The sequence below is a fragment of the Camelus bactrianus genome, chromosome 13, assembly GCF_048773025.1.
Source record: "Camelus bactrianus isolate YW-2024 breed Bactrian camel chromosome 13, ASM4877302v1, whole genome shotgun sequence".
Classification (NCBI taxonomy): domain Eukaryota; kingdom Metazoa; phylum Chordata; class Mammalia; order Artiodactyla; family Camelidae; genus Camelus; species Camelus bactrianus.
This window is the reverse complement of record NC_133551.1, coordinates 58,576,420-58,598,594: the sequence shown is the minus strand read 5'-3', so window position 1 is coordinate 58,598,594 and position 22,175 is coordinate 58,576,420. Positions and strand designations below refer to the sequence as shown.

Here is a 22,175-nt window from a genome sequence, read left to right as displayed (position 1 = left end):
TCCCCGTTCTCCACAGCCCTAGTGACTCAGAAATTACAGTCAGCCCTCCGTATCCGGCAGGTTCCGCATCCCCAGATTCAACCAACCATGTGCCGATCGAAAATTTTTTTTTTTAATTCCAGAAGGTTCCAAAAAAGCAAAACTTGAATTTGCCATACACCAGCAACTATTTACATAGCATTGACATTGTATTTACAACTATTCACATAGCATTCACATTGTATTAAGTATTATAAGTAATCTAGAGATGATTTAAGATATACAGGAGGGTGTGCATAGATTATGTGCAAATAATATACTATTTTATATAAAAACCTGAGCATCCGTGGATTTTGGTGTGTGCTGGAAGGGGGTGTCCTGGAACCAATTCCTCTTGGATACTGAAGGGAAACTGTACTAGTCTCACCTACAAAGGAGAAAACTGAGTCACAAAGAAGTAAGCTGTTCCCAAGCTAGTTAAGAAAACTGAGCTGAACTCATGTTTGACACCAAATCACTGCCTTGGCCTGAGAGAAGAATCCAGAATGTCTGGGCAGATCAGACATGTGGAGCCAGGCCAAGGGTTTTCAGAGCAAATCGGCTCCCCAGCCAATGCCTAGGTCTCCTCCCTCTAAGAGCCCTAAGACACCCTCCCTCCCGAGTCTGCCCATCCCTCCAGGGACAGCTTTGATGCTGTGAAAATCCCTGCGTTCACTGTGTTGAAATTCATTTGTCCATTCAATGATTCACTCATTCCTGTTGAGCACCTACTGTGTGCCAGGCTCTCTTCGAGGCCCCAGACACACAGCAGTAAACACAGCAGGCATGTCATCATGGAGGAAAAAGACAGGCAGATGCTGAAAGGTGCTTGAGGGGAGGGGCATCGATGCTGAGCCACTCTGGCCACCACGGGGGAACGTCTGACCCACGCCCCTCAGCTCACAAGCTAGGAGGCTGCCACCCCTGGATTCCCACAGGCCTGTCTGCTCCAAGAGTCTTGGCCACCTCTCTGGCTGCCCCAGCATCCCATGGGGTCTCCCCAGCCAGCAGGTGGGGGCTGCCAGGACGCTGAGGGGCCACCATGGCCACCACAAAGGGCAGAGTCTTGGTGGCTTTCTGCCAACCCGAGTTCTGCCTTCCCTTCCCTGGGCCACAAGCTGAGCATTCAAAATAAACTTAATTGGTTTTGCAATTAAATGATGCAGAGAACAGGTGATCCAATTAATTTTACATAAACATGTTCAGGAACGAAGTGTTCCAGCCTTCAGTGCATCCCTAAAGGGTGCCTGTATTTCTCTGCGTGTCAATCTGGCCGCTCACACAGCTTGACCGAGAATTCTTCATTCTGCCTTCTTTTCTGGGGTCTCTTGTGTGGTTCACTAGGTCCTGCTGATGGTTCTAGTTTAGGAGTAAGTGTGATTTTCTCTGTCTTATTGATAAGAAGAGAGGGGGCAGGGAGGTGCAGTAACTCACCCAAGGTGCACAGTGAGGCCGGGGCAGCTTGCTCCGGCTTCTGGCCTCCCTGCCCTTCCTGTCACACTGCATGTTTAGAAGACAGAAAAAATCAAAGAGAGAACAGACATCCTTTCTCCAAGTGAAGCAGCATGGAGCATTTAGTGCCCACTCTACGCCAGCTCCACACCAGGCCCTCAACTTAACACCACCACCTCTAACCCTCACAACAGCCTTCCAAGGCAGCATCATGCTTCAGTTTTATGGATGAGGAGACCGAGGTTCAAAGAAGCCCAGTAGCCAGGCTGAGCCCACACAGTAGGAGGTTAAAGCCTTGCCCTCTGCCGGCTTCTGGGCAGTGTGTTCTTCCTAGCGCTTGCATGTGTGGTTAAGAAAAAAATTTCTGAAATCAATGAGAGAGAGGAAAAATAAGCTTTTCTGCAAATAAGTGGAACAAGATTTTAAACACCTACTATGTGCCTGGAAACATTTTTAATACTGTGTGCACAACCCTACATTGGGGATTTTATATCTTTTTCTCATTCGATCCTCACAACGACCATTTAAGGTTCATGTTATCATTCCACAGAGGAGGAAACTGAGATGCAGGGAAATCAGTAAACACATTCAGAGCCACAGAGCAAGAAAGCGAAGGAGGCAGAACTGGGACTCAGGTCCTTCTGACCCAACAGCCCCTCCTGCACAGGGAAGCGCTGGCTCTGTGGTCCCCATGGTGCAAGTGCGCCCCCTTCTCCCACTGAGAGTCCCCTGTTCAGGGACAGGGAGAGGTGGGGAGGACAAGCCACAGCTCGTTGTGTGTTCTGGCCACATGCTTAGATCCTGGTCCTGTCACTTTCCAGGCACATGGCCCAAGCAAGTTACCCACCCCTCTGGGCCTCAGTTTTCCTGGCTGTAAAATGGGCTCATATGAGGACCTTCTTGTAAATACAGGACACTTGAGTGTCTTGAGTTAGGAGTGTTAGACTTGAGTGAGGAGGCAAAGTTCTGTTAGTGCTCTCCATGGCACGTACCTCGCTGTGTCGCCGTTTAACTTAGTTGTTTGTCTGAGGGGTTTTTTGCCCCATCTTCTTCACTTGAACGTGAGCCCTGTGGAGGTGGGGCCACATCTGTTGATTCACTTAGCAAGGGGTCAGACCCATAGTAGGTGCTCAATGAAAAGCTGTGAATGAACAAGGCAGTGAAACTCTTGGCACACAGTAGGTGCTCAGCCAGCAGTGGACATTTGTTCGTATTCTCTGAATCCTGCAAAGACCTGCACACACCCCTGTGTGACCTTCCACTCACCTCTTTTGGCCCCTTCATACCTGGCTCCCCACTCACCCTCAGCATATCTCCGCCCCCCCTCCCATTCAGGTAAGCACTGTCCTTTAAAAGCTGTCCTAGGATACCCGACCAGTGCCAATGAGTTTGTTTACAAGTTACAGAAGCGAGTCCTGAGCACCCCAGAGGCCCCCTCATCAAGCCGTTCTTTCCTCTCTTTGAGGCTCTGTGGCCCAAGTTTACACAGGGGGCCCTGGCAGAGCCTGCACTTGAGTTCTGGCCTATCTGACATCCTCCTGTCCACTTGGCCACAGCCACCTCCCTGTGATCTGGGGCCCCACCTGGGGGGCTCCTCGTGCAGCCCACTCCTTCCCCCTGACAGTCCCTTCTCTTCTCTCTTCTCCAAGGAGAACACCCAGGACCTTTACCTGCCCCTCCATCCCTGGTCTGGCTTCTCATCAGTCCCCTCACACCTTGGCTCTCTCTCCCTATAAGCCCAGTATCAGGGTCCCTCCGGCTCTGTGGGGCCCTGAACTGAACACACTCAGACTTTTATTAAGCATTCACTGAGTGCCCAGCACCTGCCTTTGAGTTGTTTACCCCTGGGTGGAGTGTCCTTATCCCTGAGGTGCCCAAAGTCTTACAGGGTCTTCCTGTTCCTCAAACTCACCAAGCATGTTTCTGCCTCAGGACCTTTGCACTTGCTGCCTGCTCTGTCTGGAAGTCTTGGATGTTAGCTGGATGTCTAGGCAAGATGCTGATTGAAGTCCCTGAAATCCTAAAATCCTGTGATTCTGATATCTGTTTAAGGTTAATAGTTTAAAATTCTATGAAAGTCAGGATTCTAAGATTCAGTAACATAAAATTCTAGGTTTTGATGATTTCAGGATCCTAAGATGCTAAGATTCTCATGAGTGACCCTTTGCCACCGGAGAAAAACCCCAAGACTTCCCATCAGCTGGAGTAGGTTTTCCCTCTTCCTGGGTCCCTCATTCAGCCCCGTAATGCACCTGGGATTGTACAGTGGGGTTTCAGCTTTTTGTGGCTTAGACTCAGTAAACTGATTCTGCATTTTTAGCCCCATATGCTCTGGTCCTCAGAATAAATATTAGAAGATGATGATTCTTTGGAGATGCTCTGTGTGTCGAAGACCTAAGTCTTCCAGGGAGGGGGTTTTGACATCAGCATTGTTCCCGCTCTCACTGCGAGGCAGACTGGCCATGGGCTACACAAGCCCAGAAGAGGGACAAGAGTCCCTGTTTTTGCCCAAAGGATGGAGAAGGGCCCTTTTTCTGCAGAGGCTTCAGGCTGTAGTGAGGACAGACCAGGAGACCACTTCCCTTCAGGTCTGGGCAGTACATTCTTAGAGCAAAAGACTAGCTTGTGCTGGAGACATTACCACCCCATCTTAAAGAAGGGCAAACTGCAACACAGACGGGTTTTGCAAACTGCCGTAAGCCATCAACAGAGCTAGAAGTAGCCATCCGGTAATTTTTAACCCCTCTCCAGGCTGCAAAATTCATCTGGGGGTAGTTAACAGAGAAGCCGTTCGAAAGCTGAAGCTGTAAAAGTCCCCACTTCTCTCATCGATGCCAATTGCACTTTCCTGCAAACGCTCCTCCCTTATGTCACATAAGCACATTATTCCCATTTAATCAATCCATAATGTTAATTAAATGTGGGTTGATTATCAAAGGATGCATTTTGGTACCGTGTAATTAACTCACAATAACAGAGGAGGTAAACGAGGGATCTTATCGATACAGTCACCTTGCAAGCATCACGTGAAGCTCTTCCTTTCATCCCCTGCCCCGGAGCCTTAAAAGCTATTGCCCAGTGCTTATCCATCAGCAAACCATTACAAATTGATGGAAAATTTAACTTAATTGCCCACAGGGAGAGGTGAATTTGACCTGGGCAAAGGGTTCTGTGGCGCAACATAGGTGAGTCTGGGACGGGGAAAAACTCTGTACAGGAAGCACTAGCCACCCCCTGCGATCACTGTCCCTTAAATGGCTCTCCGGGGGTCTCCATCCCGGCCAAAGTTCAGGCCACCCTTGCTTGCCTGCTCATCTGCACAGTGGCCCCAGCTTCCCATCTTGCTGGCTCTAATCTGCCCACCACCTTAGCTACGTGATTGTTTTCAAATCATAATCTCACTGAAGACCTGCCATGGCTCCCTATTCCCTACAAATGCCTGAGCCTGGCATTCAAGCCCTTCCTGCTGTAGGCTGACCCCTCCCTCCATCTCATTTCGTGTCTCATACCACCCTTGGCTCCAGCCTCACTGAGTTATTGTCCCAATTCCCTGCACTGAGTTCTGCCAGGCCAACAGACTTTCACACATTTCTGCTCTTTAGGTCTCCCCTTGTCGTTCTTCTGGCCAGTTCATGTTTACCATTAAACCCCTCTTGCTCTATCTCCTCCAGGAAGCTTTCCCAGATAACCCCAGACTGTTTCTTCCTTTAAGGCTTGAATCAGTCATCCACTGCTGCAGTCAGACTGCCTAACGCAAATCCTAGAACCTCACTGGCTCACATCAGAGCACATTTTTGCTTACTTCCCTGGGATCTGCTGTGGGTTGTCTGGGCAGCTCTGCTAGTCTTGGCTGGACTCACTCATATCCATGGCAGGGGGGGTGTTCCAAGGTTGTGGGCTGATCAGTGTAGGCTGACCTTGATCGAGGTGTCCAGAGCGCCTTGGCTCTGCTCCATGCATCTCTCATCTTCTAGAAGGTCAGTCCAGGCGTGTTCTCGCGGCAGTGATTGAGACGCAAGAGGCAGCCTCATTGCACAGCCTAAATCTGTGTCACAGTGGCTTTTGCATCTGCTGACATGCCACTGCCAAAAGCAAGTCATATGGGGGAGCCATATGCTTTCTGTCAAGGGATGGGACAGGTGCCCATCCCCAGTGGAAGGGCACTGCAAAGTTACACGGCAGAGGGTGCTGATGCAGAGAGGGAATGAGGAATTGGGGCCAGACAACGCACTCAGCCACGGAGCATTGCACATTCATCTTTCAAAGTTCTCAAGACACTGCAAGGGAGTGACCTTTAAATTTTTTTTAAACCATTTATTGCAGTACAATTGATATGCAATGAACTGTGCATATTTAAAGTTTGAGGAGCTTGACTTATGTATATACCCATGAAATCACCACCACAATCAAGATAATAAAGATACCTATCTTAATCCATTCAGGCTGCTAAACAAAAGCACCATAGATGGGTGGTTTAAACAATGAACGTTTATTTCCCACAGTTCTAGAGACTGGAAACTCCAAGATCAAGAGGCCCCCAGATTGGTGTCTGGTTCACAGATGCCGGCTTCTCATTGCTGTGTCCTCATCTGGTGGAAAGGGGAAGGAGCTCTCTGGGACCTCTTTTTTTTTCCCTTCCAGTTTTACTGAGATACAATGGACGCATAGCACTGTACAAATTTAAGGTGCACAGCCTGATGATTTAATTTACATTCATCATGAAGTGATTATCACAAGAAGTTCAATGAACATCCATCATCTCATGTAGATACAAAATTAAGGAAATAGAAGAAAATTTTCCTTGTGATGAGAACTCCAGATTTACTCTCTTTACAACTTTTTGTATATAACATGCAGCATTGTTAATTACACTTATCATGTGGTACATTGCATCTCCAATATTTGTTTATTTTATAACTGCAAGTTTCTACCTTTTGTCTGCCATCATCCAGTTCTCATCCTCTGCCTCTGGTAACCATAAATCTGATCTCTTTTTCTAGAAGTTGGTTTGTTTGTTTGTTTCTAAAGTATAATTGACCTGCAACAAAATGTCTTTCTGTTACACGTCATAGCGATTCATGTTTCTGTACATTTCAAACAGATCACCATGAGAAGTCTAGTTACACGTCACTGCACAAAGATATTACATAGTTATTAAATATATTCCCCACACTGTATATTTCATACCCATGACATTTATTTTGTAACTGGAAGTTTGTAACTCTTAATCTCCCTCACCTACTTCTTTCCTCCCTCAATTTCTTGTCCTCAAAACACCTGTCTGTTCTCTGCATCTATAACTGTTTCTGTTTTGTTATATTTGTTCATTTGTTTTGGGTTTTTTTAGATTCCACATGTAAGTGAAGTCATATGTTCAACTTTATAAGAAACTGCCCAACTGTTTTCCAAAGTGTCTACATTCTTCTGCATCCCACCAGCCGTGCAGGTGAGTTCCAGTTGCTCCTCAACCTCTTCAGCACTTGGTATTGTCAGTTATTTTTCTGTCTCAGTGGGGATGAAGTGGGATCTCACTGTGATTTCATTTTTCATTTCTCTAATAGCTAACCACGTCAAGATCTTCTCATGTGCTCACTGTCTGTCCCATCTCTTCTTTGCAATACTACCTGCTCAAAGAAGATCCTTCTAAATTGGATACTTTGTTTTGTTAGTATTGCGTTTGAGATATGTTTTGGATACAGGTCTTTATCAGATACGTGTTCAGCAAATACTTTCTCATAGTCTGTGGCTTGTCCTGAGTGAAACTCTTAAACACATTACTCCCTCTTTGGCCACAACAATCATGATTGATAAGAGCTTGGCCAAGAAGGCCAGCGCTGATAGAACATGTCAGAGTCTGATCCACCCCTTCCATAAAAATGAAGGAATTGCCAAAAATTAACAAGGAAAGCCTCATCAAATCCATCTTCCTGCCCCAGATGACCCTGAGTCTGGGCGTGTCCTCCTGCAAATCATGGTCGCGGTCTGGGACAGGCATGGCAGGTGGGAGGGAGATTAGATCCCTCGCGCAGCGTCATTTTTCTGATCCAAGATCGCCCCCTAAAGGGCTGGGTTCTTCCAGCTGCTAAGCTCAGCCCCCTTGGGGCTCTGCGAGGCACTAGAAGGGAGATAAATGGAAGCATCAACTTAAGCTCCCAAGTTTTTGATGAAAACAAGTGTTTTCATTCACCGGGCAAATATCTCAGTGGAGATGGATGGAAAGAGCTGCGACTGCTGAGAGTCAATTTCTGCTCCTCCAGACGAGACTGCCGAGGGAGCGATGGTGGGAGGAGAGGGGGAGGAAGAAGGCTGTGCACATGCAGAGCATAACTCCCATGTCCCACGGCCTGTGCTTCCCAGAGCATCCTTTCCTTGAATATGCAAATAACTTGTCCCCGCCAGGACCCCAAGCCAGGCATGTCCAGTCCCATCCTTGTGGCCCCGAGGATTCTTGGCACCACTTGTTCTGAGGTCCAGATCAAGTCCTTGGTCCTCCACACCCTCTTCTGCCTGCCTGGCCTCTTGCAGCCACCGGCTTTTCTCTGCCCCACTTCGCCCAAGCCTGGGAAACCTGCCAGCCTCCTCCATTTCCTGAAGGACTGCTAAGAAGAGGCCGTTAACTGCGCGGACACTGCAGAAGGTGAGGGCACAGTGTGGGGAATCACAGCACAGGAGGGAGACAGACAGCCCTGCCCCCAGGTTCCGGAAATCTCCCGTGCCAGCCTCTCTTTGGCCTCAAACCTGTTTGTTGCTCTGATGTTAAGCCCTCAGACTACTTGGATCCCTCTCTGCCCCTCAGATACCCTATTTCCCTCAAACCTCCTGATTCCAGGGGCTCCTGACTTCAGGGTGATGCTAAGAACTGCTGCTGCTGCTAAATTGTAGGTCCTGAGTCCTGCCTCTACGCATTCCAAAAGGCCCAGAAATAGCTTTTCTTTCCCCAAGAGAAAAGTCATCTGTCCCAGACTCTGGTGACTCCGTTCCAAGCAGCACGTAGCAGCCCTGAAATGCAGGGTCAGAAGCCTGGCCCCGAAGCCCAGGTCAAGTTCCTTAACCACTCTGTGCCTCAGGCTCTCCACTTACAAAGAGGGAAAATCATCATCCAGACAGACCACATAAAGTTGTTGAGAGGATTAAATTATTTAAAATCCTTTAGTGGTTTTAGAATAGTGCCTGACGCATACTAAATGCTCAGTTAATGTAAGCACACATGTTGCCTCCTGGCCGTCCCCCCAAGTGATTTGCACCAAGTGTATCCAGGGCAGGGCCCCTTTCTCTGTCGATGGGCACTGTGGGAGGTGGGGAGAAGCAGGGGATGAATGACCAGGTCCCCAGTGGAGGAAGCCCCAGAGGCGCAGGGAGGAGGAGCCCATGCTTCTGCCACAAGAGGGAACCCACCCAGCACCTTGTCCTGAGGCTGTGATGGCTGAGGCCAGGCCAGGATGGGCTGCAATGTCATCCACAAGGCTCGAGGGGGCAGAGGGGACACAGGAGGGCAGGCAGAGGGTCCCATGCCTGGGGACGCATTCTTCGGAGGTTGACTCTATACAGGGGTGTGCATCTCCAGAGATTAATGACAGAATGAATAAAGGTAACTCATACACTTACTCACTCTGCTCTTTGTTTATTCAACACAGAATTAGTTGAACATCTACTATGTACCAGGCTCTGGGCTCACACAGTGAACGAACCAGCAACAGTTTCTGTCTTTGGGAAATTAGTAGTCTAGGATCGAGGAAGAAGACAGACTTCAAACAAGCCCAGACTGGATTATTTAATGGAAGGGCTCCTGTCCCATCTGGGGACAGGAGACAAAGGATGGAAGTGGCTTTTCAGTGGAGATACAAAAGATAAGGTTTTCCTAGATAAATTGTGAGGGGAGACAGAGAAGAAAAAAAGAGACAGAGTTACTGGCTTGTGCACAGGCCTGGAGAGGAGACGGAGCCTGGCTTGTGTGAGAAACCATGGGGAGACCTGGGTGACTGGAGGGTGGAGAGCAAGGGGGATGGCACTCAGGATGCAGTCAGAGAGGGGCCACCGCCACGCCGGGCCTCGAAGGCCCCGGTCAGGCCCAACCTCCCTGTCAATGACATAATCAGTAAACCTGCCACAAAACCCAGGCCTCAGAGGCCCCTCACTATCTCTACACGGACGGGGATCCAGACACACCAGTGAGATTCACGCCTTTCGATGATCCCAGTAACCAGATCCTGTTCCCGTGACGTGCCATGCAGTAACACACAAGAAACATTCCTGAGAGACTGATAACATCTAACTTCTAAAGAGTGAAGCGACAAGCCCAAGATTCTCTCAGACCATGATTTTCTCCATTGGTGTTGGAATGTCCCTCAGGGATTTCAATGTCATAGCGGGATGAGGGAGCGGGGCTCCATCCCCGTGCCTCTCGCTGGATGAGTTATGCCCGAACATGACAGTGGTGAAAGGGAGCAGGACCCTGTGGACCCCCAACCCTACCCCCTCTTGTTATAGGAAAGGTGAAGTCTCCCAGGCCCCCCTGAGTCATAGACGAGCAGGCTCAAGCAGCGGGTTAGGGTGAGCCTGCCGGCACTGGGGGATGGCTACGACTCCAACCACCTAGCTCAACTATGAACTGAGATTATGCCTTCAGGTCTGTTTCAAATTTTCCTGGGTGAACAGAAATTTTGGAGATGCTTTTTTGTGGGGGATGCTGAGTCCACCAGATTGCAGGTATTCTGGTTAAATGCTACTTTCCTTTTTGTTATCAAGGCTGTTGCCCCCAGGATCATACCCCTGCCCCTCCCTCAAATAGAAACCAATTACTCTTATCTAATTCTCAAGAGGCAGCTGCTGAGAAGAAACAAGAACTGGTTAGAACCCAGTCCAAGACGGTGGAGGATTTGCCTTCCAGTGGACCTTGAACCTCATTATACACTCATTGTAATGTATTAGCATGCGAAGTGACACACCCACCAGCACCATGACAATTGATGGTTGCCATGACAACAACCGGAAAAGTCCATATAAGGACTGAAGAACTCAAACAAGGACTGATTGGCTCCATCAGACCGGGAAGGAGGAGATGGTGGACGCCTTTCACTGAAACCCACGTGCCCGACCTGGGCCGGAGCTGCCCCTGCCGCTCATCTTGGCTGACAGCTCCCCACTCAAGTGCCTTTGCCCCACTCAAGTGTTTTTCTTCCCTTCTCCCTGCTCAAGCACTTTCCTTCCATTTTCCCTTCTGAGAAATAAAGCGGATGTTCGCTCTGTCCCTCTGCCTATGCTTTGCGAATTCTTTCACAGTCCGTGGCAAGAATCCACACTTTGGTGGGCTTCCTAATTTAGGGCCCCCTCCATCCACTGTGGGATGGAGCAGATACCCACTCACACCTCCTAGCACTGATCACAGACTTCCAGGGAAACCCAGCCTATTCTGGGGAAATTCATCGACAATCCATGCTGCTTTTGAAATGCCAGCTTCCCCAAATTGGGTTCTGTGGAACACAAGCTCTGGATGGCAGTAACTGATCTCAAGAACAAAGACTTATTTTTAGGTTGAAGAACATTATAAACAAAACACATCAGCGGGTGAAATGCTAGGAGAGTCCTGCAGCTGTGGAAACTCTCGTGTAGTTGCAAAGAAAGTTCCAAAGCAGCAACTGAGATCTACTCTCACAGTCCTTTCATCAAAAAAAGAAAAGTTCAACCAAAAGAATGGCAGTATTTCATCATAAAAGAAAAAAAAAAGGCTTTTCTATAAAGAACAGTTGGCAACCTTATACCGACAAATGACCTTGACCTGATTTTTCTCATTTCACTGAGAGCCTGTGATGCTTTCATCCCAGGCTGCCATGTCAGCAGGTTCAGGTCTGTGCACCGGCTCAGTCAGGACTGGGAGACCCTCACCACTGTTCCCTCCGGAGCCCAAGGGCCCCAGCATGAGGGTTTATTACATGGGCTTAATTTCGCCCCCTCCACCCAGGTCCACGCCTCCTGCCCAGACTTGCCCTCTCCTGTCTGTGCCAGGCTTGGGGTTCCAGCCCCACCAGCCCCAGGCCTGGGATCCACGTGGCCAAGGCAGAGATGATGGAGCATCACCCATGGGTCAGAAGAGCGGGTCCGTGTCCCTGTTCTATCAGTGACCCTGGGCAGGTCACGTCCCCACTCTGGGCCTCAGTTTCCCCAACTGTCCGAGGATGGGTTGGACTGAATGATCTCCTAGTTCCTCCCACCTCTGCTGGCCCAACAATCTATGATTCTGTGTGGGAAACTCTTGTTCAGATCTTCGTGGGAAAAGGACATTCATTCTAGCATGACGGTCCCTCCTCGGGAGGTGAGAAAGGGGAACAAACGTTGGCCTGATTATGAACGGGGACCACCATGATCAGAATCCAAAAGACACAGCCTCATGTGGGTCCGCACTGGCCTGGCCACAGGGAGCGTTGGTTCCCAGCATGAGCTGAGCAGGAGGGAGCCCTGAGCCAAATGCAAACGTAGGTACCCTCCCCTCAGATGCGGGTTTTAGGATAAACTGAGCCAGTGAGAAGGAGGGAAGCCCCTCCTGGATGACAGAGCCTTGGGGGAGATGGACCAGCGGGAGGGGGCTGATGCCTGATGACAGGAGAGGACATGGGAGTCAGGGAGGGAGTGTCACCACCACCACCACCACCATCATAATAACAGCTAAGAATTGTCATGAGCCTCCTACGTGCCAGCCTTCTTCTCGGTGCTCTGTGAAGAAGCAGCCCAGGGCCCAGCACCAGTAGGTGTCCATGTGGCTGGGCTGATTAACCCAGTGATTGCCAGTGATGTCTATTTTTGCTCTTGCTGAAACAGCATCTCTTCACATCCCTGCACTTCCCAGCTCAGCTCTTGGCAAACCTCTAAGAGCGAGATTAAAGGAAAAAGGGCTGCCCACACCCCTAAGACAGAAGTGTCATTCACAAGGACCCCACTGCTGGAGCACGAGGCTGTCCCTTCATGCCACTGAGGTCATCTCAGTTGGCATCTTTCTGCCCTGAATACAGTTATAAAGAAGGCATCTCTGAAAGGCCTAGAATTAATTCTGCCTGTGGGTCCCTGCCCTGCTCAGGCACCTCTCAGGCCCCAGCAGTGACAATTGCTCTGTTTCTATCAGGGTCCAGCTGTTTTAATGGAGACTTTAAATAACCCCTCTGCTGCCAAGAAATTTATGTCCTGTAGAGATGTGTGTCTGAGAACAGACATTTGAGAGAGATTCAAGGCCCGGCGGCTGCTGGAGAATGAGCACAAAGTGCCCTCCCCTTCCTTCCATCCTTTGGGACATTAGTTTCCAATGACTCAGCAGATGTCACCAAAGAGCACTGGGCCATGTGCACATCTCTGGACATGGAGAGAAGCTCGGTCATGTTCTGTGCTTGAGGAGGCCACAGGCAGATACGGGAGGCAGACAGCCAGCAACACACACCACCCCACCTGCAAAGTGCCAGACTAGAGGTCATATCAATGTCTGTCATTCCATGAGCACCTCCTGTATACACTCTACTCCTTTAGTACCTACTGTGTAATGAGCCCAAGGCCAGGTGATTCATAGGTATTGTCACTAACCCTCAACAACCCACCCTTGCTACAAGGTTGGTTAATCATTCCCACTTTAGAGATGAGGACACAGGCTCAGAGAGGTTGGTGCACTCACTCAGAGTCACACAGCCAGGGAGGCAGGTTGGCTCAGTGTGTACTCTACACACAGCCAGTGCCATTGCAGCTCTGCCCACCTACACCCCCTTAGAAGGAGGCCAGACCTGTAGGGGTGGACCCAAGGCAAGTGTGGTCACCTGACCCAGGTGGTTGGAATCCGGAAGGAGGGCTAGGTTGCAGGTGCACTGTCTCTTGAGTGTGGAGGTTCCTTCAGGTGACCCACATTAGCCCAGGTGAGTTTGGTCATCCCAGCCCAGAGGCCAAGCAAGAGGCAGGATTTAGGTTCACCTCGTATTTTGAGATTGTTTATAATCCTGCTCAGAATCCACTTCCCACCAATGTTCTTCTCATTTTCCTTTAGAAACCATGCTCCTCACCCACCATCCACACTGTCTGGGTATTTGGGCATCATGGAGCCCACCATGGCGATAGGGTGAACATGTGACTCAACACTGGCCAATCAGTGACTTCCATTCCCCTGGACTTAGTGATTGGCTCAGAGATGGGCACATGATGCAGGTTAATCCAATCAGAGTTTGCCTTTGGACTTGGACTGAAAATAGCAAAAATAGGTCTTTCTTTTCCTTTAAGATTGCTGAACCAGTCAGATGTCAGACTGCAGTTACGGGTGGCATCTGGTAAAAGGAGCCTGTATAAAAATGAACAAGTCACCGAAGGATGGAGTGAAAGAGGAAAAGAGGGACGGACAGGGCAGGGACAACGTGAGCCCCCTGCAGGCAGGGGCTCTGGTCTGCTTGGCTCCCTGCTGTCCACTAAGTGCCAGACTGCTGCCTGCACAGACCAGGTGGACTGCTTGAGCCCCTGGATCAAGGCAGACCTGAAGCCAGCAGTCCCCCCTACACATTACAGTATCAGAAGCTGATGCATTTCATTCTGTCATCACTAGTTGTGATGTGTTTCTGTCACCCACAACCCAACCCTGTTCCGTGGCTCCCACCAGGGAACAGAGTGCCCGGTGCACACTAGATGCTAACTAAATATTTGTAAGTGAGAGAAAAAATAAATGAACCTGGCCATTTCTCCCACTCTGCTTCCCTCAGCCTCACCCCCCCTTCCCCCCCCCCCCCAGCTGTAGACCACCTAACTGCAACCATCCCTTCAAGGACTGAAAGTCACGATGAACAGTCAGGTTTGCCAGCGGTGTCTGCTCATTGGGACCTTACGGAGATGAAGTGAGGTGAAGCAACCTGCCCAGAGAGCAGCCCGCAGTTTGCTGCTCCCAGGTCTTTACGCCTCTGAGTCTGGAATTCTCCACGAGGAGTTTCAAGATCCTCCTCAAGCAAATACATGTATTTGTACGTATGACTGAAACATTAAGCTATACCAGAAATTGACACAACATTGTAAACTGACTATGCATTAATTTAAAAAAGAGAAAAAAATTTAAAAAAATAGATAAACAAGAAGGACCGACTATATAGCACAGGAAACTATATTCAGTGTCTTGTAATAACCTATAATGGAAAAGAATCTGAAAAAGAATATATATATATATATACACACACATATATATACACACACACATACATATATATATGTATGCTGTACATCTGAAAACTAACACATTGTAAATCAACTATATTTAAGTGGAAAAAAATGATAACAATAATGAATGTCAAAAAAAAAAAAAGATCTTCCTTGAGCATGTATCTGGGAATCTCTCCCCAGAGCAGGTGGAGCTGCATCCCAGGCCAGGCTAGAGGCGGCTCCCAGGTAGGGGTGCGGCGGGCAGGGCAGAGTACGAGTTCCTGCGAACATTCTGTTCACCTGATTTCTGTCCCAGGTGCCCCTGAATGGGAGCAAGGGTGGCAGTGTCCTTGTCCGTCTGTGCCGAGAGGACAATGGTCTCACAAGCACTCTGATGAGGCCGTTAGACCGTGTTCCATCAGCCCCACCAGACGCAATTCCCACAAAGTATCTCATCAGTCTAAGAACTGCATTGACTACGGACTTTGCAATTTCCCTTGCTAATTCCCTATTGAGCACATCCTGCAAAGGTAAGAATCCCCCAACTATGCCCACAATCGGGGAAATAATCCCTTCCCCTCCCTGTTCTGCTTCTGAAGCCCGTTTCCCTGTAATGAGCCTGCAGAAGTAAAACAACATTATGCAGGTATAAAAATATACATCAGTTCAGCTGCCACAGGGTATTCTGGGGACTATTTTGGGAGCCAGATGCCTGCATTAGTGGAAGATGCATCCATTCTCTGCACAGGTGAGCTTTCCAGACATAGGCCGGGAAGCTGAGTCAACAATTCTTTTAAATCTCAAACCCATTTTTCCCTCTTGTCTACGCTTCTCTAGTTTGCACAAGGCATTTGGGGATAACAGAGCGCCTCCTTAAACATGTGCCCTTGACAACTCTTCTGCCTGCCCTGTGAGAAAGACATATTCCCCACCCTTGGGGGACTCTGAGACCTGCAGCAATAAGATTCACTTGTTTATTTAACACATTTGTTGAACACCTACTGTGTGACAGCCACTGTGTTAGGAGAATCAAAGGTAAGCAAAACCATCATGGTCCCTGTCCTGCGGAGCTCACAGTCTAGAAAGGGAGACAGAGACAAATCTAGAATTGCACAAGAAAGTGTAAAATTACAGGCACTCTAAAGGAGAGGCTTGTGGTCCTGTGAGAGTGAATAAAGGGGGATTTAAAGGTTTTCCCAGAGACAAGCCTCCACCTATGATCTGAAAAATAAACCAGTTATCAGGTGAGCTTGGGGCTGAGGAAGAGCTTTCAGACCAGGCAACAGCATGTGCAAAGAGCTTAGCAAGAGGGCTCTTGGCAACCAGGAAGAAGACCTGTGTGGTTGGAAGGCAGGAAGTGGGTGGAGCCTGGAGTGGGGACAGGAACAGGACTGCGGGAGAACCTCAAATGTCACTTTTAGGATTTGGGTCTTCATCCCACCAGCAGGGAACCAGTGGAGTGTTGTAAGTGGAGGGCAAAGGGCAGGACACATGCTTGATGTAATCAGATCTGCTTCCAGATTGGCCCTCAGGCCACAGGAAGGTTAGTTGTGAGGGAGGGAGGTGTGGGGATAGTTTGATCTGAAGGCGGAGCACTCACCTCACTGGGAAGGAGAAGGATGGCTTCCCAAAGAGGAGATGGGAAACGCAAGCTTTTGGGGGTCGGGAGTGGGGAGGGGGAGGTGCTCCTGTCAGAAATGTCTGTCCAAGTAAAGAAACTATTCGTTTTAAAATTGCATGGGGGGAAAAAACTAAGAATAAACCTAACCAAGGAAGTGAAAGACATACACAGAGAACTACGAAACACTGACTAAGGAAATTAAAGATGATTTAAAGAAATGGAAAGATCCCATGTTCTTGGATTGGAAGAATTAAATTGTTAAAATGGCCATACTACCCAAAGTAATCTACAAATTTAATGTGATCCCTGTCAAATTACCCAGGACATTTTCTACAGAACTAGAACAAGTAATCCTAAAATTTATATGGAATCATAAAAGACCCAGAATTACCAAAGCAATGGTGAAGAAAAAGAATGAAGCTGGAGGAATAACCCTCCCAGACTTCAGGCAATACTACAGAGCTACAGAAATCAAAACATCATAGTATTGGTACAAAAACAGACATATGGATCAATGGAACAGCATAGAGATCCCAGAAATAAACCCACAGACTTACCATCAATTAATCTTCAACAAAAGAGGCAAGAACATACAATGGAGAAAAGACAGTCTCTTCGGCAAGTGGTGCTGGGAAAAGCTGGCCAGCTGCATGTAAAAAGTGAAGTTAGGATACTCCCTCACACCAGACACAAAAATAAACTCAAAATGGCTTAAAGACTTAAACATAAGACAGAACACCATAAATCTCCTAGAAGAAAACATAGGCAAAACATTATCTGACATAAATCTTAGCAATGTTCCCCTAGGGCAGTCTACCCAGACAATAGAAATAAAAGCAAAAATAAACAAATGAGACCTAATTAAACTTATAAGCTTTTGTACAGAAAAGGAAACCATAAACAAAACAAAAAGACAACCTATGAAATGGGAGAAAATATTTGCAAAAGATGAGACTGACAAGGGCTTAGCTTCTAGAATATATAAACAGCTCATATAACTTAAAAACAAAAAAACCCCAAACAACCCAATCCAAAAATGGGCAGAAGACCTAAACAAGCAGTTCTCCAATGAAGACATACAAATGATCAACAGACACATGAAAAAATGCTCAGTATCGCTAATTATCAGAGAAATAGAAATCAAAACTATAATAAAGTATCACCTCACACTAGTCAGAACGGCCATCATTCAAGAGTCCACAAGTGATAAATGCTAGAGAGGGTGTGGAGAAAAGGGAACCCTCCTACACTGTTGGTGGGAATGTAGTTTGGTGCAACCATTATGGAAAACAACATGGAGACTCCTCAAAAAACTAAAAATAAACTTGCCACAAGATCCAGCAATCCCACTCCAGGGCATATATCTGGAGAGAACTCTAATTCGAAAAGATACATGCAGCCCAATGTTCATAGAAGCACTATGTACAATAGCCAAGACATGGAAGCAACCTAAATGTCCATCAACAGATGACTGAATAAAGAAATTGTGGTATATTTATATAACGGAATACTACTCAGCCATAAAAAAGAATAAAATCATGCCATTTGCAGTAACATGGTTGGACCTGGAGATCGTCATTCTAAGTGAAGCCAGAAAGAGAAAGAAAAATACCATATGATATCACTTCTATGTGGAATCAAAAAATAAAATAGAGAGAGACACTAATGAACTTATTTACAAAACAGAAACAGATTCACAGACATAGAAAACAAACTCATGGTTATCAGAAAGGGAAGGGGGTGGGAAGGGATAAAATGGGAGTTCGAGATTTGCAAATACTAATATATATAAAATAGATAAACAAAAAGGTCTTACTATTAGCACAGACAACTACATTCAATATCTTGTAGTAACCTATAATGAAAAAGAATATATATGTTTATGTATGACTGAAACATTAAGCTGTACACTAGAAATTGACACAATCTTGTAAACTGCACTTCAGTATAAACAAACAAACAAACATCCAAGAAGAGGGAAAAAAAGAAATGTCTGGGCAATCGTGATAATCAGCTGAATCTCTTATCAGGAGAAGAAAAAAAAAAAAAGACCTCCCTATTGGGATAAAAGCAAGAGAAAGGCAATCACCTCAAGTCAATTAAAGAGGTTTGGTGAAAGGATGGAGGGTAGAGCCAGGCCTTAGGGGACTGAGAGTCACCAAGCCTGTGTCCCTCTCCTTCCCTGTGTAAGTGTCACAGCTCATCCTGCTCTGACAGGGCCTGGAGGTACCAGACCCAACTCTGCTGCCAAAGGAGGGTCTTGATTATATTCATTCATTCATTCATTCATTCAATAACCGCAACCTTGGAGAGGGTCCTCATGACATGCTCCGCCCTGGCACTGCCTTCTAGTCACACCCATTCATACTAACATGCAGGTCAAGTGTCTCCTCCTCCAGGAAGCCCTCCCTGATACCCAGGGTTAGTCACCCCCTCCCACCTTGTGCTTCGTCTGCACCCTGGGGGTATCTCTGGATTGCCATTTCTGACATACATGCCACTCTCCACCCCGAAGATTCTGTGAAAGGGCAAGTCCCCAGAGGGCGGGCAGGGGTCCACTCAATTGCCTCCTCTGTTATCCAGGTTGGGAGCCCCAGGGCAAGGCAGGGCTGTCTGCATCTCACCCACTGTTGTTTCCTTGAAGCCTAGAACAGTGTGGTGCACAGAGCATGGTCAGAATAACCACGTGGAAGAAAGAAGGGAAGGAGGAAAAGTAAGGGAGGGTGAGAAGTGGGGCAGCTTTCTGCAAAGGCACAGATGAGGACAAGAGGCAGAGGAGAAGCTTGGAAACTCATAAGATGTGACAGAGGAGGGAAGCAGAAAGCCTCAAACATTGAAAATGTTCCTTCGGTGACCTATGACATTTTGCTTGATCAGGAACAAATTGCTCTGCTCCTGGTGGATCTGAGAGCATTTCAGACTTTGCCCATGGAAGAATTTTATGGAATAAAACATTTCTCGTGAAATCTGTTTCATGCTGTGCCATATACACCCAGATTCCATGGGTCAGAGAGAATCCTAGCCGCTCAACCTATTGGAAAGGAACAGAGGGCCTGACCCGAGCCTGGTTTGGGTATCTGATCTACCCAAGTGTGTGACCTTGGACAGGTCACTCTGAACATCAGTCTGCTACCTTGAAAGGGACTAAATGACCAGACTCTCACCCTCCCTTTCTTGCTGCTTCTCCAACACCCTCCCTGACCTTGAGCTCAGCTCTGAGATCAGGCCCCTCTTCTTCCAGGAAGTCACCTTGATTGCCCCTCTCTGGACTTGTGTAGTTCAAATGCTTGGCCTGGGATTTGAGTGCTGGTCTGTGAGGTCAGACCACCTGGGTCCAAATCTCAGCTGCTCTCTGCTCTAAACCCTTGGTGCTCACAGTGGCCACCAGCAGCGACGGCATCAATGGGGAGTTGTTGAAATTTGGGGCCACACCCCAGACCTGTAATGAGCCTGACTCCACACTTGAATAAGTGTCCAAGGTGGTGTGTGGGCACAAGTTAAGTGCGACAAGCCCTGGCCCTGCAGGTCGGGGAGAGACAGGTGTCAAAGGCCAGCAGGAAGCCTGCCTTTCCCCAGAGAGCCCAGCTTGGCCAGGATGACTTCAGCTCTCACAGGCACAACTCCTTGTAAAAGAGAACAAAACTACAACAAACGTGCATATCGGCTGTGTAACTTGCCTCCTTCAATCCACCTCTCTGGGGCCATAAATCCCTTTCCTGTAAAACAGGGCAATAAGAGCACCACCTCCCCCCAGGGTTGTTGCGAGAAGGGAGGGAACTCTTTTGCATAAAGCTGGGGGCACAGGGCCAGCAGGGTGGGGCTGCACCTGTTGTTCTCTCTGCAAGAAGCTCCTCCCACCCAGGAGCTCCCCCCTCCCTCAGGCACTTCCCAGTCCCCCTCCCAGGGTCCCCCACCACCTCCCCATATCTGTCGTTTGATGTGTTATCTCAGTGTTTCCTCCCTTCACAGTCTTTTCTTGTTGTTATCACTTACTCATTTTGTTTGGCTATTTCCCCAAGTACACTTAAGAGCTCCCTGAGGTCAGGGGCCTGTGCATCACAGCTTGGCACCAAGAGGAGCCTGTTGAGTACCTGCTGGATGAAGGATTGGGTGAGGAGTGGGACTGGATTGTATCAGTAAGGACGGGTGAGGTGTTGTAACAAATAAGCCTCAAATCCTGGTGGCTTCACCCTGGAAGAGCTGATTCCTCTCCCACATGAAGTCCAAGTGGATAATGCTGGTCTGAGGATCCCCTCCAGGAAGGCTCCTCCTCCAAGCAGTGATGCAGGGGTCCAGGCTCCTTCTATCTGTGATGACATCATCTATACAAGTGGCCTCTGGGATCACCAGGGAAGGGGGGCTGAGGGGAAGGTCACCAGGTGATTAACCAGCTCAGCCCAGAGGAGTCCACATAATTTCCACCCACATTCCTTTGGCCAGAAGTGCCATCTGTCCCCACCCGGATCTGGATGCATGGGGAGGGCTGAGAAATGTCGTTCCAGGCTGGGCAGCTGCCCTCAGCTCCAGCCCTGTACTGTGGAAGAAGAGAGTGAATTGGTGGGAAGCATCTGTCTCTGCCCTTCTGTGGTGGCAATGGATGAATCTTGTCACTTCTATCTTCTTCCTGAGTCCCTGTCCCCCGAGTCCTCTCTCTGGGCTTCTGGCTAGGGCTCTCAGCACTGCACCCCACTCTTGGCTGGGTGGGGAGAAGTGCTGGCTGTTCTGAGCTGATGGTGTTTGGAACCTTCTTTGTCTGCTGAGCTGCTAATTCTGGTGCCATCTGCCTGTGTTCCCAGCACCAAAGACCCAGGATAAACAGGTTTTCTTCTGTAGTTCTTAAAAAAAGTTTTGATGGGAGTAGGGAGAAAGAGGAGGGAGGCCTCCAAATGCCTTGTCTCTGAAGAGGAGGAGCTGCCTAGCAGAGGGATGAGGGACAGTGTAGAGATTAGGATGTCATGTACTTTTGCATCCTGCTGAGGGTGCTGTGTGTCGTGCACAGTGGATAGAGAGGGCCGAGTGGCCTGGGGGATGGCATTCTTATGAATTCCTACCTCCCTGCACCAGACTGGGAGCTACTTGGGGCTGAGACATCTCATTCCAAATGCCCATCCCAGGGCTGGCACAGAGCAGGTGTTAGCAAACACTTGCTGAATAAATGATGGAGTAAATGAATGAATGTGATGAAGGGCAGGGATGAGGGAGAGGTCAAATGGGATGCAGTGGGGAACCAAGGGGCCACTGTCTTAAAAGCTTTAGCAAATTACCCCCTGGTGGGGACCCTTCTAGGATGATCTAATGATCCCTGCCTCTTGGGATGGCAGGCTGGGCAGGACCTATGTGTTGTTTCCAACAATAGAATACAGCAAAGGTGATGGGATGTTACTTCTGTGATCTGGTTACAAAGAATTGTGGTTTTCATCTTGCTGGTCAGATCTTTCTATTGCCTTCTTGGCTGGCATGCTTTGGCGAAGCAAGCTGGTATAGGAAATGCCCTCTTGGCAAGGAACTGACAACAAGCCACCAGCAGCCAGACCTGAGGGGTCCATCAGCCTTCAAGAAACAGTCCTACTAATGACCGCATGAGCTTGGGAACATCAGAGCCTTCCCCAGCTGAGCCTTCGAATAACATCCCAGTCTCAGCCGACAACTGGATTGCAGCCTTCTGTGAACTGCTCAAGCAGAGGATCCAGCTTAGACCTAAACTACATCCAAGGAACAGGAAAATGTAAAACTTGAAAGAATTACTCAACTTTAAACCACACCTTTCTCTCCATCACCTACGATTCACTCTGAGTTCCACGGCTCACAATGGAGAGGAGACTTGCGAATAATCTAAGTGCAGATCACCTCTGTCAGCCGCACTCCTGTCACTCACATGGGGAGCTTCCCGGGCAAGCGCACATAGATATGCTATGACTGTGTCAGGCGGGAGTAGTTTAGGAAG

General features: G+C 48.3%; 1 long non-coding RNA gene across 1 annotated transcript in view; it reads left to right on the top strand.

Moving 5' to 3' along the window:
- The window catches only part of LOC123614417 (uncharacterized), a 38,462-nt gene extending 27,796 nt beyond the window's left edge, over nucleotides 1–10,666 (top strand). The window contains exon 4 of the long non-coding RNA XR_006721767.2: nucleotides 6,818–10,666. This is a non-coding gene — a long non-coding RNA (uncharacterized LOC123614417). The remainder of the gene's footprint in view (nucleotides 1–6,817) is intronic.
- Nucleotides 10,667–22,175: the final 11,509 nt, after the last annotated feature.